This window comes from Macadamia integrifolia, unplaced genomic scaffold (assembly GCF_013358625.1).
Source record: "Macadamia integrifolia cultivar HAES 741 unplaced genomic scaffold, SCU_Mint_v3 scaffold866, whole genome shotgun sequence".
Lineage (NCBI taxonomy): Eukaryota > Viridiplantae > Streptophyta > Magnoliopsida > Proteales > Proteaceae > Macadamia > Macadamia integrifolia.
Genome location: NW_024870563.1, coordinates 21,758 through 40,588, shown reverse-complemented (window position 1 = coordinate 40,588; position 18,831 = coordinate 21,758). Strand labels below are relative to the sequence as shown.

General features: G+C 37.6%; 1 non-coding gene across 1 annotated transcript; it reads right to left on the bottom strand.

Annotated features, from left to right (window-relative positions):
* Window positions 1-14,106: 14,106 nt before the first annotated feature.
* On the bottom strand, window positions 14,107-14,213 carry LOC122070262. Its single transcript, XR_006137717.1, has one exon. It is a non-coding gene; the product is annotated as a small nucleolar RNA R71 (small nucleolar RNA).
* Window positions 14,214-18,831: the final 4,618 nt, after the last annotated feature.

Genomic DNA, 18,831 nt, shown 5'->3' with positions numbered 1-18,831 from the left:
TTATTATCCCCAACTTGCCTACATATATTTGTAAGAGAAGCCCAGAGGTTACCTCTTTCAGATAGAGAATTAGAGGCATAAACAGCAGTAAAGAAAAAATCCTGGTTATTCTGCAAAAAAATATTCTGAAATGCATATATTGATCAGAAGCATAAATCAATGTAACTGAAACTTTACCTATATCCCATAAACACCAAATTCGACCATTCTGATGATATTGATAATTATAATGAAAGCCCCATGCTAGAGCAATCAAAGAGCTCACACCTTGAGCATTAGAATCCTTAATTTTTGTTTCCAATAGAACACAAAAGCAAAAACGATGGAACCGCAAACAATTCCTAACTTCTGCATATTTTGAAGGATTATTCAATCCTCTGAAATTCCAATAGAAAAACTTATCCATAAACCTGATGAGAGATTAAAAAATAAAGGGAAAAACCAAAACAAATATATCAGAAAATTAACCTAATATTCGTCGTGTCCCTTTTTTCTTCTTTGAAATAGGGGCATTTCCCTTATGTTCTTTTCCTTTATTGGTGGGAATTTTTTCAAAAGTGGAGGGGATGGGGGCTTTATCAATCCGATCAAGGCCAAGGTCTTTGCCTAAAGCGAGGAGGATAGAAGGCTCCCTTAAGTCCCCAGGGAGAGAGGAATTACGGAGTCTACCAGACCTGCAAGGAGGAGAAGAATGGTGCTCTATGGACGCAGGGGTGACCAAAGGAGAAGAAGGATCAACTAACTGAGAAGAAGTAGGAATGGAAGAGGATGAGAGGGAAGAAGGGGATAAGGGAGGAGTTCGAATGGTGAGGAATAGGGTCCAGGTGGGAAGGGGATGGGGCTGATATGGGGAGAGAATTAGGTTCAGGGGTAGCATGGGGAGAGAGAGGGGATGAGTTCGGATAAGGGTGAATAGAGGATGGAGAAGGTTGGGAATGGATAGAAAGATGGGTTACGTGGGTTTCGGTCAATTGCTGGGTGGTTGTTAGTTTATTTTGGATAAGACTGGTGGGTAAAGTGGGTTGGTCCAAGGAGGGACTTAAGAAAATCGGATTAACACAAGAATTAGCTTCCAAGGTATCTTCAATGCTAGACAACTGGTTCGTCGAATTAAGGTTTGAAAAGGTTTGTTCTATCCGCGGACTGGAAGGGTGGGAAGGCCTCAAATCATGGTCAATAACATTGAGGTTTGAATGGAAAAGGCTAGGATCATGGGGTTGGTTACTAGGATTTGAATTCAAACGCTTAACAGATAAGGAATTGGCATCACCAATCCCTAAAATTGAGGGATCAAGCTCAGTTAATAATGCAAATGCCTTTTGGGTTGCCAAAAGAGGGTGAGATTGAATTTTAGAATGGGATTGGTTTGGCGGATAAGCAGGAGCTGATTCCGTGGTCTGCTGCCGAGTACTCAATGGGTGATTATTTTCCAGTAAAATATGATTTTCGACTACCGTAATGGGCTGCTTCACTTGATTCCGGCCAATAATCTTATCCGATGGACAAGCGAGGAAGATTGGATACATTCAGCATCGTGATTTTCAGAATTATATTGCCCCGAAGAAGAGCGAGACGTGGTATATTCATCATTCGAGGTCTCATCATCCTCAACGTTAGAGACATGGACTGGAGCTTCTTTTGGAATCGTACATTCATTATCAAGGTGACCGAAACAACGGCAATGCAAGCATCTAAGCGGCAACCATTCGAACTTCACATTTTGTTCAAAGATCTCTCCATTTTCAGGAAGAACAGAGATTGAGGAACCAAAACTAAACTCAGCAGATACATCCACCAGGATTCTCGCATATGAGAGCCGATCTCGTCTTTGTTCTAACATCGGAATAAAGGGGCGTTCCAATGAGGCTACCAAGAATACTCAAACCCTCATCAGTCCATAGATGTAGAGGTAGTTTTGGAAAGGTAACCCAAAGATGCAATGTACGGAGAATGTTTGGTTGCATTTTCACATTTGGTCCCCATGGCTGAATGATAATTGGCTTGCGAAAAACAAACCACGGAGCCTTGTCTTGGTAGAAAACATGTCTTTTTCAGATTTAAACGTGAATATGAAGACGTCGTTGTCTAGCATATGAAATTTAACATCGTGACAACTTCCATTGGTTTGAAAGAGAGGTCTTCACAGAAGTATACGGTGGTCATATGCCAAGGAAAAATCCAACCGCAAATGTAGTCCAACTAGCAGACCCGGAATTCATGGCGGCGGAAGGTAAAAAAGCGATAGGTTTCCCTTCCAACGAGGCAGGCGGGACAAACTTAAGCTTTAACCCTTTTTCCTCCTTTCATGTATACATGATCTATAATGACGTTCTCTGTCTTGATTTTTTTGTTCTCTTTGAATTTTGTTCAATCTTTTCTAAACTAACAGTAAATTCCCAATCCCCTTTACTTTATTTTCATTTCCGTTTTCACAAGAGTACAAAGCAACAAATTAAAGCACCCTTTTTCCCGTGGGAGGGCGAAAGCTAAGGAAGGCTTTTTCCAACGGCGGTAGGCGAGAAAAGAAAAATATGGTGTGTAAGGTAGGTCCAAAGAAGGTAGCATGGCTACTAGCGGTTTTCAAAATGTCTATGCTGATTTTTTTTAAGCTGCATTAAGCTCCCAATCCCATCTATTCTTGATTCCATTTTCTGTGAAGCTTGTTTAGGGTTTTTTTTTTTTTTTTTTTTGAATTTATAACGAATTCTCTCCTTCCCAATTAGAGAACTTCCAATTCGAATTCCAATCACAATGAAACAGAGATAAAACTGTTCTCACTGTTAGTATTATAGTCAATATTGGGTTATTGAATTGACTCATTAAAAAAAAAAAAAAAATGAAGCGGGAGAAAGGTACAAGTGGCGGAAATTGTTCAGTAAAGAAAAATGAAAGTCATCTGAAAAGAAAATAAAAACTGGGATTCATACCTTGATTTGTAAGCTGCTGCTAATTTAAAGATTTGAAGAGTAGTCTACGAACTATGGCGATGGGTTGTAAGAGAAAAAAAAAAAGAGAACAAATTCTTATAGAACAAATGAAGATTACAGAATCTTACAATTCTATGTTTGGTATAATTTATATTTATATTTATTACTTCTTTTTTTAAAATCATTTGTAATAATAAATTAGAAACAACAAACAATATTCGTTTGGTTATAAAATAAATTCTTTAATTTCTGATTTCTCTAATTGTTTCAGTAATTTTATCAAACATGTGAGATGATGCTCTCCTGGTTTCCTTGCGAGCACACACCACTTCACACACCTCCGCCAACTGATTTTTCGCCAACCTCTTTCCTCTCTCTTTTGAACAACTGAATCTTCTTTCCGCAAACTAAACATTGGGGATTTTTTTATTTTTTCAGTTTGCATATCTGTACGAATTTAAGTTCTTTTTTCTTTCCTTTTCTACCGAACCAAATATAGCTTAAAGGTTTAAGGCATTAAACCCTTGTCTGTCCTCTTGGTCTCTCTTCTGTTAGCTCCTACTGCTCCTTAAGCCCATCAGACCAAAGAGGTGCCAAATCGGACAAGGAACGCTTGATGTTCTAATATTTTTCAGTCGAATTTCCCACCCCAGAAATTGAAGCTTTTCAGCACTCTCATCTCATCCTGTTTGTTCTCTTCGTCAATCCCTTCTTCCTTAGAGCTCAAAGAGTACCCATTCAACCTCCACTCTCCCTCGCTGGCAGGGGAGGACAACCTCACCAAAACCCTAAACCCAACCATAAACTTGATGCCGGAATCGAATTCATGCACAACAATAAGAAGAAACATGAACCCTTGTATCAACCACCCTCTCCGCGCTGATTGAACCCGCAATCCTCTTCCTCCTATAGAAAGCAACCCAATGAGGAGGAAGAGAGCTTTTTAATTAGAATTCTTTTTAAGGATCAAAAGACTCTTTCACCCTTAGTTTGAATTCCTATATTGCTAATTAAAAGTAATGTAAAAATCAAAAAAATTTATTTGTTGCCACAAATCACAAATCACAAATAGCTCTATAATGATTTGAAAATTTTAATTTATTCTGATTTCAAATAAATAAAAATAAGTGTTATAAATTATACCGAACAACTATAAAAATAGAAATAAGTGAGATAAATACAAATATAATAGTACCAAAGACAGCCTTAGAAAGAGTAACTATAGAAGTAAAAGAGGAATGGAAAATCCAAATAAATAAGCAAGTAATGATAGAAATAGGTGCTGAGGGAGAGAGTGGTGATGGGTTGTTCAGTGAGGATTAAGGAAGAATTTCCTGCTCTATTTTGTGGATATAAAGCTCCAACTCAGCATGAGAAGCAATAGGAACCAAGGAGGTGTGAATAGGTTCCAGTTCATTTAGCTTCAAATCTTGGATAGCCATCTTCTCAGGTATTCCAGTTCATTTAGCTTCAAATCTTGGATAGCCATCTTCTCAGGTATTTTATACCCAAATTTTGTTGGATAATTAGTCTAAGAGTCAGGGCCCGCACAAGGCCTGCGTTCTCTGCAACATCTTCAAACCATCTGATAATGTCATGGTCTCCTAAACCATTAATGTTATGGTTACTATTACAAACAAGTGATTGTGATTCTGGTTGCAGTTCCATAAGGGGTAGTAACTAATGACTAGTAATGGCAGAATAGACTGAGGGATGGGAGATGGTGAAGCAAAGCCCTGATAATGATAAAATAGTTGGAGAAGGTTCATAAACCCGCGGCTATAGTCCATTCTCAACGTTAAACCATCAATTCCATTCCAAATATCAAATCCATCTCTTAGGCTTAAAGTGTGGTCCACACTCCACAGTCTGCATTTATGGACCAACAAAAGAAACTTAATCTTGCAGGGAAAAAGTGGAAGAAATAAGCATAGATGTGGGGTCTCTTGTCTTTTCATAGAGCATCCCCTTTCCCCTTGAAGACCAATCCTGATTCTATTCTTTGGCTTGCTCATTTTAGATTAATATTCGAATTGTCTTGATATCTCAAACTTTCTTATGTATTCCATTCTATATTTTGGAATTTTTTTTATTCATCTTGATCATATTTTTACTGTCATTTGGTCTTAGTCAATGGCATGTAACAATCTCCTACACTCCATTACTTCCCTTGCCATAACTTGCAAATGCGTGGTTCATGATATGCCATTCGACCTTTTCGTATGCCGAATCCCGTTGGCAACCCATTTTTTTGTTTTGGGCTACTCTATTTGAATCTATTGATTAAGAGGGGCTGATTCATGTATTATGCCAAACGATATCCTATTCTTTGTTTTGAGCTATTCTATTTGGATCCACCATTTGGGATGAGTTGATTCATATGTCACGCCCATTGACAGCTCATTTCCTATTTTGGGGCTATTCTCGTTAGGCCGGTCAATTGAGATGGGCTAACCTGTGTGCCAAGCCCATTGGCAGATTATCTTGTTGCCCCAAGTTATTTTATATGGTTTGTTTTCCAAAATATTTCCTTTCTTTACTCTTAAAAAAACGTGTCAAATAATTTTCTTACTCCTTAAAAAAAAAAAATGATGTGATTTCTTGCATGCCACTTGGCCATAGACCTTGGCCATCAATTGGTCAAGGATTTAGGCATTGGTGGCTGTATCAATGTGGGCCCCTAGGCTCCCCTCCTAAAAAAAGGATTTTATTTCTGCGAGTCCTCAGGCAAAGAGATCAAGCATCTCTTGAATTTCTTTTGGCCAAACCGGCCTAACCATGATTTTTCATCAATTTTCATATTTTTCAAAAAATCAAAACCACCATTTACTAAACATTTTCGAAATCCCGGCATTTCCTCACTCTTAGCATTGTCATCCCAATTAAGTCAAACATAGTTTGAGTCCTTTCTTTTTTTCTTTATCAATTTCAAACGTCTTAATATATTTTCTCCTCTTGGGGTGTTACACACATGCCCTAACCCGGTCTAATTTGGACTTTTGTGATAGATCTCGGACCAGAGGTAAAGAGCACAAATGGATTTTGGCTCGTAGTAGCCCATTGCAAAAGGGGAAAGGATGACCCCACTTGCTTGTGCATATCATGCTAGTCCAATTGGGGGATTCAAGTCTTCCAACCCTAGATGATAAGTGACCCGACACCCCTACACCCGAGTCCTGACACGTACCAAAATTACTGAAGGTCATGCACACAACAGAGGGAAACCCTCTGTGGAATGGCCAAGGGGGGACAACAGGCAGTTAAGGCACAAACACTGCCTTGACCACCGGAAGTAGCTTGGGCAAGATCCGATGACCTGAATCCAGTGGCCAATTATGCTATCAAATGGGTTCCAATGCTCGTGGGCCCCACCACCCACATTGTGAACAGCCCCGAATGACCCTACATACTCTCCCACACCTTCCTCATGACTTGTACACCCTATGAGTCAAAGGTGGTGGGTTCACGTGTCCCAAATGACGAATTAACCTATTGGGACCGGAAAAGGACCAACCAAACTAGCCCTAAGTAATCCACTTACTATAAATAGGAGGAGTAAGTTCATTTCTCCCTCTTCAATTGTCCAAGACGTGGGAGAGGGAGAGAAGAGAGGGAAAAGGAAGAAGGAGAAGAGGAAGAAGGAAGGAGGCTTGGAAGCTCCTGGCTACTCACCTTGTTGCCGGAATCTTGCTGGGGGTAGGTGCTATATTTCCCTACCATCCTCGTTTTTTCATTTTGAGCTTGTACATTTAAGCATGGGAGTGAACCACCAATTTTGAAGGGTGAGCTTTGACCCGGCACCTCCCATAGGTCGGGTGAGTGTATATTTCACTCTCCCATGGGATTGCCAGCTCAAACCAAGTCGGTGAGCTCCGGCAACACTTGTGACCAAAAATGAAATTAGGGTTTTGATCTTTCTATTGTTGTATCTTCCAAATGGCTTGGTGACATCAAGATTTCTTTAGCTTAGAATGAAGGTAGGAAGACCCTCTACAGACCCCACAGACCAAATCCCGATGATCAAACCCGAGCCGAAAAGCCCCAAATTTGTGGGTTCATTTCTAGGAATCCATTGAAAACAGCTTGGGCAAGATCCAATGGCCTATTTCTGGTGAAGTCTAGGCTCTTAGGAAGCCTCTGCCAAGGCCATCAGAAACACCACTGTTATTTTCGGTTGATTTTTGCCTGTTTTTTATGCATGTTCTTGGTGACCTGTTCTGTACTGTCAAAAATTGACAGAACCTATACCCTTTGGGGATAACCCCTATGGGTCCCCTCCGATGGTTTCGACATGCATTGATGCCTGGTCACCTTTGTACATAGGATAAAGACATGCACATACAGTGAGACCGCAAGTGAGTTGATTCCCGGTTGATACACTTGGAACCCAATCCAACCAAGTATAACCAAGGTGAAGGATGGTTGACTTTATTTTGTGGAATATTTTATATTTATAAATTGCTCACATGTGCTAGGAATTTTAAATGATTATTTAATTGTTGAAGTGATTATATTGATAATTATGAACATTTTATTTATGTTGGTTCATTATTTTATGAAATGTTGATATTGGATATGTGATGTTGAGATGTGTGGCAGGATCTGGTGTGGCCGAGGTGGTTCCAGTACCATGACCATGTGGATGTTGCATTCATGCATTGTATATGTGCATTAGATTAGATATAGTCGTGTATTGTACTTTGTGGCTGATGGATGATTCTAGTATTGTGCAATCCGGGACTATACTTGGAAATAGATACGCTTTGTGACCGATGGTAATTCTAGTATCATGTAGTCTATACTCAACTGCTTGTATGCTAGCTAGCCTTGGAAATAGATGCAATGTGGCCGATGGATGATTCCGATATCGTAGTCCATACTAACTATATCATTATGTAAGATAGGTAGAATATTTGTGGTTAGGTGACATTCCCTATGCTACATCCCCTTGGCAATAGGGGGTAAGGAGTTGCATAACCCAGTGGTGGTATGTTCGATGAACCTTTCTTGAATGCCACACCCGAGCTATGATGTGATTGTTGTTGAAGGCGAGAATTAGTCCTCCATAGCCGATGGTGATTCTAGCACCGTGACTATCAGGAGGGGATTATCAGGGTTTACTGGGTGACCGATGGTCGCATTTCGGGACCCGTAGGCTCCTAATCACGACTAGGGTTTGTATCACTGGGTGACCGATATGTGAGTTCCGGGACCAAAGATACAACCTAATGTGTCATAGTAGCATTTACCTGATTTAGTTGTATGTTAGGTGGTTAATAATCAAATGGATTGCATCATCCGCATCATGGACTATGTGTTTACTTCTATACTCACGGCATAATGGACTACTATATATATGATTTTCTATGCTTGATTGTGCATAAACCCCACCCTCACTGAGCTAGTTGGAGCTCACCCCTCTTATATATTGCTTTTCAGATGATGATTTAGGTACCATAGTCTCACTGAGATGTGATAACTTCCTCCGCACCCAAGAGTGATCGACTGGTGTATGCCAGAGGCCGATGAGCATGACCCAGATTGTGCTTGTGACACCTGTGCCTACTTGACACCTTGAGAGGCTTGGTTGACTTTTAACTTTGACATGCGCTTTATATTAGAGAGCATGTCACGACCCAATAATATTTTCAGCTCCCCATCCAAGACCCAACTTTCAACTTTGGCCTCTACACATATAGTTAACTTACAATCAAAAGTTATGATTATCTTTTCTGGAGAGCTATTGGATTACCATGTAAGCATGTTGCAATATGTATCATTACTAGAAGGGAAAAACTTGATAGTTATTGTGATAATTATTTCGCAAGGAACAATTACATAGACAAATACAATGAGATGATATATCTAGTATCAGACTTGTCAGGCTTGTCAATAAAGAGTTCTATGAGTGTAGTACAACCTCCACCAATGAGAAGTCGACCAGAAAGATGGCACAAGAGCAGGAAAAGGGAAGTTGGTGAGCCAGGTTCTCATGAGTTTAGAAAGAAAGCATCATCTGTTAGATGTGATATATGCAAGTTGGCTAGTCATAACAAGAGAACCTGTCCGAGAGGTCCAGCTAAAGGGAAGAAGTAAGGTCTTCTAAGACTTCAGTTGGTGCGAAGGTAATATTTTGTTTATATCATATTTCACCATTTATTATTATAAATATATTAATAATTCTTAATTTCTTATATAGAGAACACAAATTGAGTTAGGGAAGTCAATCCAATAACTCCCAGATGTTTATTAGGTTACAAAATTCTACTACAACTCCAGTTACAAGTATGCAACTAGTAAAGAGCAAGGATGGCAAAAATTCAGGTTAAAACAAAAGAGCAAGAATTGTAAAGAGGTTAGCATCAATTGTTGGTGAAGCAGAAGGTAGAAGTTAAGCAAGTGATGTTTACCAAGCTAGAGATGGTGTTCTATACATGCAGTTGAAATGATAGAGATGGTGGTCTTCTAGGACTTCCTTACAATTTACTAATGTTGCTGAAGTGAACATTTTGATATGTTTAAACTTTAAACTGCTTTGATATGTTTAAATTTATAGGAAAATGTTTGTGTGAATAATTTTTATTTTTTTCCAATGATATGGTAAGTATTGAGGTAGAATGTGGAATTTTGGATGGACATCTCTCTGTTGTTACACTTTAGAATTTTATGAGTCATTGTTATTTTGAACTGATTTTTTGTAGTCCAACTAGTCTTGAATTGTAGCAGGTAATATGTCCAACTGGTCTTGAATTATAACAATATATGATGCCCAAATTTTCGAGTTGTCCAACTGGTCTTGAATTATAGCAACAATATAATGCCCAAATACTGACATGTGATACTGAATAGACAATAAAACTTTACCATTACATAAATACGAAAGTATACACAACTAACACAACTATAGAATGGTTAACCATTACAATGTTTAAAAACAAAAAAACCAAAACTAATAGTAACTACAGCCGTTGTCCTTCTTCCAGTTAGAATCTCCTCATTTGGTTACATGTAACTTGTTGATTGCATTAAGCACATCTCTCAATGTCCTCGTATGACTCTCTGACTCTTTAATTACACATTCTATATAGCCTTTAATATAATCTGGAGAAGGGAAGGAGATGTAGATGTAGATGTCAAAGTTTATGTTTCGCCACTCGACATATGTGTACTATGCTGGCTGATAGATTGTCAACCTGTAAATTGATTAAAGAAGGTTGTCATATATGTTTCAAAATAAAAGGGAAAAGTGCAATTTTTTTTATATATGGAAAAGGGAAGGAGACATACCCCAATTGAAAGTGGGCAACACCAAAAAGGTTGACCATACTTTGCACCTGTCTTTGCTGTTATATCCTTATATTGACCTTCACCACAAGTGCAAGTTCGATATTGGTCTGCCCACAAGAAAAATGGGCAACCATTTGGACATTGAAGTAATCCTTCCCAACATATTTTCCTTTCTTTGTTGTGTTATAATGAACAACTATTAGCACATAGCTCACATTTTGCAATGCTTCGTTCATTTAGGATGGATGTCATTTAAACATGTATGATATGTAGATAGCAAATCAATTGGAGTTTCCATAATTTCAAGTATTATATTAGTGTAGTAGGTCTAGCAATAGTTATTGTGTTGGGATAGGGTTAGGCTGGAAAGCAGAAGGGGATTGACGGAGTGGAGGTTGTCAAGGGGTAAACCCAGAATTTTAGATAAATCATAAGAAAGCAAAGATGTGAGGTAATAAGAGATATCTCTATCTTGGTACCCACTGTTTTCCTAAAAAAAAATAAAAAATAAAAAAAATGTTTTTGCCCAATTTTGTTTTTTTTTTTCCATAGTAACTGATATGCAATATCTGAGATCCAACACTTAATTAGTGAAGAGAATCCACCTGGTACACCTGAGAATTAACCCAAGCATCTACTAAATCCATAACAAAGAAATATGAATTGTATCACTTCTCAAATTGATGAAGAGGCCACAAGCCTTCACATATAGTGTTTGTTAACCACAAATAGGATAGCTTAGTGATTGTTTACAGATCATTGTTTGTTGCCTAATGAAATGAAATATGGGGGCAAACTAGTAAATATTTGTGAACCATTTTACAAAATTTACAGTGATATCCCACATCGAACATTTCAAAGAAAGAGGATCAAAAGGAATTAAAGAAAGGAATTGCAGATAGTAGGGGTTCATCAAATCTCTAATATTTTCTCAAAATCAAAAAACAAAAACAAGAGGAATCAAACCAAGGTTTTACTTACCTTCACCTGAAAGAGAGATGATGGGTATTATCAAGTTTCTCAACTTAACCAAAAACCAAGAAGGGACATTGGATATCTCCGGAATCAACTCCCCTTCTGGTTCAAATCATTGGAATCAACTCCTTCTGGTTCAACACTTGGCATATATACGATGAGCATAAATCTTAGGATATAAGCATGCATTTTAATGTACTTAGAATGGAGCTACCTTAGGTTTTACTCTCTTTTTGCAGGTTCTGTATTTATAAGGCCTTAGGGACTATCTGACGTCAAATCTCTAATTTTACAAGTAAAGAGGTCTCATTTATTTTTATGGCTGCAAAGAGAATGAAATTCTGAGCAAGATAGACATGTTGCATTAAAAGTACACATTCGTTTTGGCACCCATACACGCGATTATTCTTTTCGGGCTAAAAAAAGAATAATGGACCAGAAGATAACCGGGATACAGGCCCAGCCCTTCTGCAGTTGTCCCAAGGGTACAAGAGATAGTCCAGATTCCAACAAAGTAGGAGGGGCCCACATGGGGTGCCACTTTCTCTCTCCTTTAGGCATGGAACACAAGATCTCTTATCTTATTAGAGTTTTGGTTGAAGATCTCCTATTTTCCACCTACTTAAAGATAAGGGGCATGGATGATATTTCAAATTAAAATAGAAGGTTGTCCAAATCGATCAAAGCAAGGAATAGAAAATCATCCAAGAAGGTTTTGTGCAAGAAGAGAGAGAGAAAAAAAAAAAAAAAAAAAAGGAGAAAGGAAGGAGAAATCGTTGGAGATCTTTTCTCCCCTACTTCCTCTCCTTTTCTCTCCATTCTCTCCCCCCACCTCATCACATGATCCAAGAGGGGCCCACACTTGGACATTCTCTTGTTCTTTCCCCTATTTTCTCCTTTTTCTTTTTTCTCTCCTATTTTCCACCTCATCAACAAGAATCTCAAAAAAATCCCCTAAACTAGGAAACTAAAATCGTTGGACTCCCTCCCCATTCCCTATATAAAAGAGTTGACCAAAGAGGGAGGAGGCACTTCTCTTTTTAGGGTTTTCTCTCTTCCTTTTTTCTTCTCTAGGTTTCATTATACTCTAGTTCTAGTTTTAGTTCTTCTTTGCTTTTTCTTTGAATAATTTTGTAATTGGTTTTATTTAATTAATGCAATATTTTTTATTTTTATGGTTCATGTTATTCAAGTTGTTCAAATTGTAATAATTTTAATTTACTAGTTCAAGGCTTAGATCTAGGTGCTAAGAACCAAGCTTTGAAGCATCTCTATTCAAGTGCAAGTTTTTCTTGAAGATTTGTTCTCTCTAGGCCTAGCAATTTTAGATTTGGTTTATTCCATATCTGGTTTTTAGGGCTTATAGTATTTTAAATCGATCAAGTTTAATTCAAGGATTGAAGTTCAGGTAAGTAGGCTTCTACATTAGTCTTCTCACCCCCCTCTCATTCCCTCTTCTTACTCCCCATTCATTCTTAATTTAGGCTTTTAATTTCAGCTTTACTTTGATGCTTTCCCTTTCCCCCAAGGTCCTTGACTAGACTTATGTTGGCTTTACCCCTCTCTAGCCATGGAACTATCCTTTTACTTTGGTTATATATATTTCCTCCCTTTCTCTAAAGCCAAGTAGAAAAGTCATTGTAAGAGTACTCTCTTGTCAAGTATGGAAGCTCGTACTATTTATAGTGCATCCCTCAGGCTAGGTAAAGATACCTACTTGTGTGCCTCTCTCTAGCTTTATTCTCCTTTTATTTTATTTATTTTATTTCAGCACTTTTCTTTTACTTTTTATTTATTACTTTTTTTATTTGCTTTGAGTATTTAAATTCCTAGATGATGAATGGTTAGGGTTAGATGTGAATGGTTAGTTTTTTAATTTCAATTACAATTCCGATTTCTCTAGTTGTGTTGGTTAGGATGTTATTTAAATGCATGTGTTTTAGGGTGGTAGTTAGAAGTGGATTAAAATCATTAATCCATACACTTTCGCGTTACTAGAAGAAGCCAAAAATAAAGTGGTTGCCTATTTGTGTTCAACTCGTAGCTACGATGATCCATATGCTTGCAATTACTTTTAAATCTCAAACAAGTTTTTGGTGCCATTATCAGAGAGACAGTTCCATGTTATTTTTTTTCTTTTCTTTTAGTAAATCAAAGTGCTTTGTTTTCTTTTTCTTTTATCATTTACTGAATTCTTGAGAAGAACAACCTGCAATATAGTTGTATCAGTGGAGGTCGCCAAGCCTCATAGTATAGTAAAGATAGTTTTTACCCTGTAGCAGTACCTTAGGAATTGAGAAACCTTGGATCCCTATCGGTAAGCTCACAAAAAGCCAAAAGAATAAAAAATCAATCAAAAAAAATCTTATTCTTTTGTTCTTATCTTATTCTAGCTATAGATAGTGTCTTGTTGCACGAGTGTTAGGTGGGTACTTAATACTATGAATGGGTTAAAAAGAAGAAATCCAACAAGTAGGGATCCTATGTGTATACTCTCATCAATACCTTTCAACATGGGAAACCTAGACCAACAACAAAACCTTCCACCGTAACCCCTCCTCCTACTCTGAAAGATCGATTTTATCCTGCTAGAGCAATCTAACCTTCCCGCATAGTTCTACCACAAGCCCAGGGCAATAATTATGAGCTCAAATCTCAATTCATTACTATGTTGCCCCATTTCTATGGGCTGACCTCTGAGGATGCATACATATTCCTAGGGGAATTTAAAGAGGTATGTGCTCTAATTAAGTTCCAACAGCTTCCTGATGATGCTATTAAGCTTAGGTTCATCACTTTTGCATTGGAAGACTAGGCTAAAATGTGGTTGTATGAGTTACCCATAAATTCCATAACCACATGGGAACAATTCATAGTTGTCTTCCTCAAGAATTTTTTCCCAACTTATAAAACCAATAAGCTTAGAAGTGATATCCTTCAGTTTAGGCAAAAGCCTAGTGAGTCATTTTCTAAACTTATAGAGAGATTCAAGGATCTACTCTAGGAATGCCCTCACTATGGCCTAGACTTATGGCATTTATATCAAGTAATTCATGAGGGTATTGATTACCTAACTAAACAAATGAGAGATTTTATCTGCTATAGGGGATTCACATCCTTTACAGATGAAGGAAAGGCATGGGAATTCTTACTTAATTTAGTTGACAAAACCTGTGAGTGGGAATCAAACCAAGAAAGTGATAGAACCATAGGAGGAAAATGATATTTTGTGGATGGGTTAGTAGCCAAGGAAGCCCACTTAGATAGCCTTATCAAAAGGATTGAGGCTATTGTTCCTAAAAAAGCCATCATCAGTCAATTTAGTTAAGATATGTGCTTGGTGCCAGTCTCCTGGACATGTTATAAAAGAATGCCTCAACACCTCTGGGGACACTTTTAATGATAGTGTTAATGTCTTATATTAGAATAATCAATATAGTAACACTTACATCCAGGGTAGAGAAATCACCCAAATTTCTCCTGGAACCAAAGCAACCAAGCAGGGCCTTCCAATTTCCATAATCAATGTCAACCTAGACCCCAAAGGCCTCCTAAAATACTTTTCCTAGGCCAAATGTAGGACCTCAAGCTAGTTTCCCTAGGCCCCCTATCCTATCATCTTATCAGCAACCCCCTGGGTTTACCAACACTAAAGAGGCAAATAGAATAAGTGACTTAAAAAAGAATATGACCCTCCTCATGACAAGCCATCAAAATCTTATGAGAGACCTCACCCAAGTTGTCTCAATTCTACGTGAGAGGGAGAAGGGAACATTGCCTAGTCAACCATAGTCTAACTCTAGGCATCAACCTGTTAGCTCACAAGCACCAACTGAATGTAGTATAAGGTCAGACCTAACAAGGGCCCTCCAACCAATGTCATACTGTTTATGCCCTTAGGAATGGCCGAGAGTACCACCAGAGTGTTCCTAAATCTTTTCCATCTATTACTCCTGTTAACTCTCTTTCTGTTGAGGACACAAGTGTGCCTCTTATTCCAGGTTCATCTGATGAACTTTAAAGTAACTAAAAATGATTTGGTTGAGGAAACAAAAAATGATTCTTCTAAAAAAGAGCAAATCCCTAATAGTCCTTATGTTCCCCCTATCCCCTTTCCTAATAACTTAGTAAATAAAAAGAATACTAGGATAAGATTTTAGAAGTCTTCAAAAAGGCAGCAGTGAACATCCCTCTTTTGGATGCCATATCCCAGATCCCCGACTATGCAAAAGTCATGAAAGATTTATGTACTCACAAACGTATCACTAGTGTACCCAAAAAGGCATCCTTGGTAAGCAAACATTAGTTTCATAATTACTCAGCCTATAGCAGCCAAGTATAAGGACCAGGGAGCCCTACCATAGCTTGTTCATAGGTAACACCTACATTGAGTATGCCTTACTTGACCTTGGCACAAGTATGAATCTTTTACCTTACCATATGTATAAGCATCTATGATTAGAAAAATTGAAAGCCACTGGAACTACTCTTCAATTGGTAGCTAGATCTATTAAGATTTCTAAAGGGATGGTTGAGGATGTCTTACTTAAGGTAGGGGAATTTATTTTTTCTATTGATTTCATTGTTTTAGACACCCAACCAATTGCCAACATTCGGGACTAGATCCTAATCATTCTTGGTAAACCATTCCTTGCCACCAGTAATACCATAATCAATTACAGAAATGGTAATATAAAACTTTCTTTTGGCAACACTTTTGTGGATTTTAATATCTTTACGTTGGGTAAGCAACCAAATCCCCACGAGGAGGAAGTTCATATGCTCTAAGAAATTCTAGATTCCATTAAGACTTATTTTGATATTGATTTTGATTATGAATTTCAAGAGTGTATTGAACAATTGGGTCAATTTGATGAGGGACTTATGTCTGAGGTTTGGAGTCTCCAATCACTTGTAGAGCCCATTAGACACTTATCTACCTTAATGCCTACCTAAGTCTTCCATTGTTGAACCCCTTAATCTGGAGTTGAAGGAGTTGCCCTCCAGTCTTAAGTATGCTTTCTTAGGTACGGATCACACTGTTCCAATCATCATTGCTTCGGATTTGACTTCAAGTCAGAAGGAGGATTTGATCGAGCTTCTAAAGGAAAATAAGGAAGCCATAGGATGGACCATGACTAACATCAAAGAAATTAGCCTTTCTATTGTTCAACATCATATTCACCCCATTGAGGGGTCCAAACCTTCAACGAAACCCCAGAGCAGAGCTAACCCAGTGATGAAGGAAGCCATTCAAAAAGAAATACTTAAATGGATCGATAATGAAATCATTTATCCCATTTTTTTATAGGGCAAGCATTTTTGTAATCGGCCTTTTGAGGCCTTGATGAAAAAATATGGAATCACCCATAAGTTAGCTACCCCTTATCACCCCCAAACTAGTGGCCAAGTGAAGGTGTCTAATAGGTAAATCAAACAAATCTTGAAGAAAAATATTAATCCCAACCGTAAGGATTGGTCCCTTTATATTCAAGACTGACCTCACCCTACCATTTAGTGTATGAGAAAGCATGTCACTTGCCAGTTGAATTGAAGCATAAGGCCTTTTGGACCATCAAGAAGCTTAACTATGATTTGTTTGATGCGGGTATTCATTGTAGGCTCCAACTATCTGAGTTAGGGGAACTTAGGAATGATGCCTATGAAAGTTCTAGGATTTACAAGGAAAAGAACAAAGGCTTCCATGATAAGCATATTCTTCACAAATCTTTTACAATTGGTGATAAAGTCTTGTTGTACAACTCTCGATTACACTATTTCCTTGGTAAGCTTAGATCCCGATGGGATGACCCGTTTATTGTACATAATGTTTATCCCTATAGGGTTGTGGAGATTTTGAATCCAGAAACAGGGGTAATTTTGAAAGTTAATGGTCAGTGTTTAAAATCATTTCTCGAGCTTTTTACTGCTGCTAGTGAAAAGGTCACAGAACTCCATGAACCTCTTTACATAGATGACTAACTCTTTTCCAGGTATAACCCCCTTGCATTGTCTTTGCTTTTTATTCTTTCCATGCATTGAGGACATTACATGACTTAAGTGTGGGGTAGGGAAACCAATTTCTTTTTTATCATTTTTTCCCTTTGTTTTTGTTTGTTTTTCTTTTTGTTTTTAAGCTTGTTAAGGATATAAGTCTTACTTTGGCTTTTGGCTAATGACCATACCATTCAGTTGCTTGATGTATGAAAGTAATAATTTTGATTAAGGTACCTGATGAGCACATTTATGTGTGAAATCTAATGTAGTAAAACATGCATTTTACATAATTAAAATGGAGCTACCTTGGGTTTTACTCTCTTTTTATAGGTTTTATATTTTCTAGGACTTAGGGACTGTCGGGTGCTATATCTCCAATTTTACACATAAAGAGGTCCTATTTCTTTTTATGATTGCGAAAAGGATAAAATTCTGAGTAAGATGGAAGTATTCAATTGCAAGTACAAATTCGTTTGGTCAACCGTACAAGTGATTATTCTTTTCAGGTCAAAAAAAGAATCAAGATCAGAATTGAACCGAGATGTGGAACCAGCCCATCTGCAGTTGTCCCAAGGGTATAAAGAATATTCCAAATGCCAACAATGATAGATGGATCACATCCTTAAGTGATTGAAGATTCGTTTTTGGTAACAACAACTACCTAGTGGAGTTGGTGAGTTGTGGTGTGCAAAATCCCTTGCTTATTAGGAGGTCTCAAGTTCGAACCTCTTAACTGCCATTTTGTTGAGGTTTTTTTTTAAAAATTTTCTCTCTCCTACTCATCACTTAAAGGAGGTCGGCCAAGGTAGTTGTACGCAAGTTTGAAGAAGAGAGAGAAAATAAAGAGAAAAAATAGGAAAGAAGAAAAAAAGAAAAGAAAAGACAAGGACATGGATGGAATTTCCCATTAAAATAGAATATTATCCAAATCCAAGCAAGAAAAATCGGCCAAAGGGGGTTTCTTGTGCAAGAAGAGAGAGAAAAATAGAAAAAGGGAGAAAAAATAAGAAGAAAAAGGCAAGAAAAATTGTGGGAGATCTCTCTCCACACATTTTCTCTCTTCTCTCTCCTCCACTTCATCAACAAGATAAAAAAAATTCTTTTTTTTTAGAAGCTAAAATCGTTAGCTTCCCTCCCCCACACTCTATATAATAGAATTAACACAAGGGGAGGAGGCACTTCATTTTCTTCTAGGGATTTTTCTTAGTTGCTTTATCTCTTTCTCTAGTTTTCTCTTTCTCTAGCTCTAGTTCTAGGTTTATGCTTTATACACTTTTGTAAGTTCTTTTTATTCAATTAATGCAAGTACTTTTGCTTTTAATTCAGTCTTTTATTTTTATTGTTTAAACAATTGAAGTTGTAATTTTCAAGTTCTAGTTCTAGGCTTAGTTCTAGGTGACAAGAACAAGCTATGAAGCATGTCTTTCAAGTTCAATTTTTTTTTAGATTTGTTTTCTCTAGTACTAGAAATTTCAGATTTGGTTTATTCCAGATCTGGTTTTTAGTACTGGTAGTATCTCAAATCGATCAAGTTTTCAATTTAAGAGTTGAAGTTCAAGTAAGTAGGCTCCTTCAGTAGTCTTCTCTTCCCCCCTCTCATTCCCTCTTCTGACTGCCCTTTCTTTCTTAATTTAGGATTTTAATT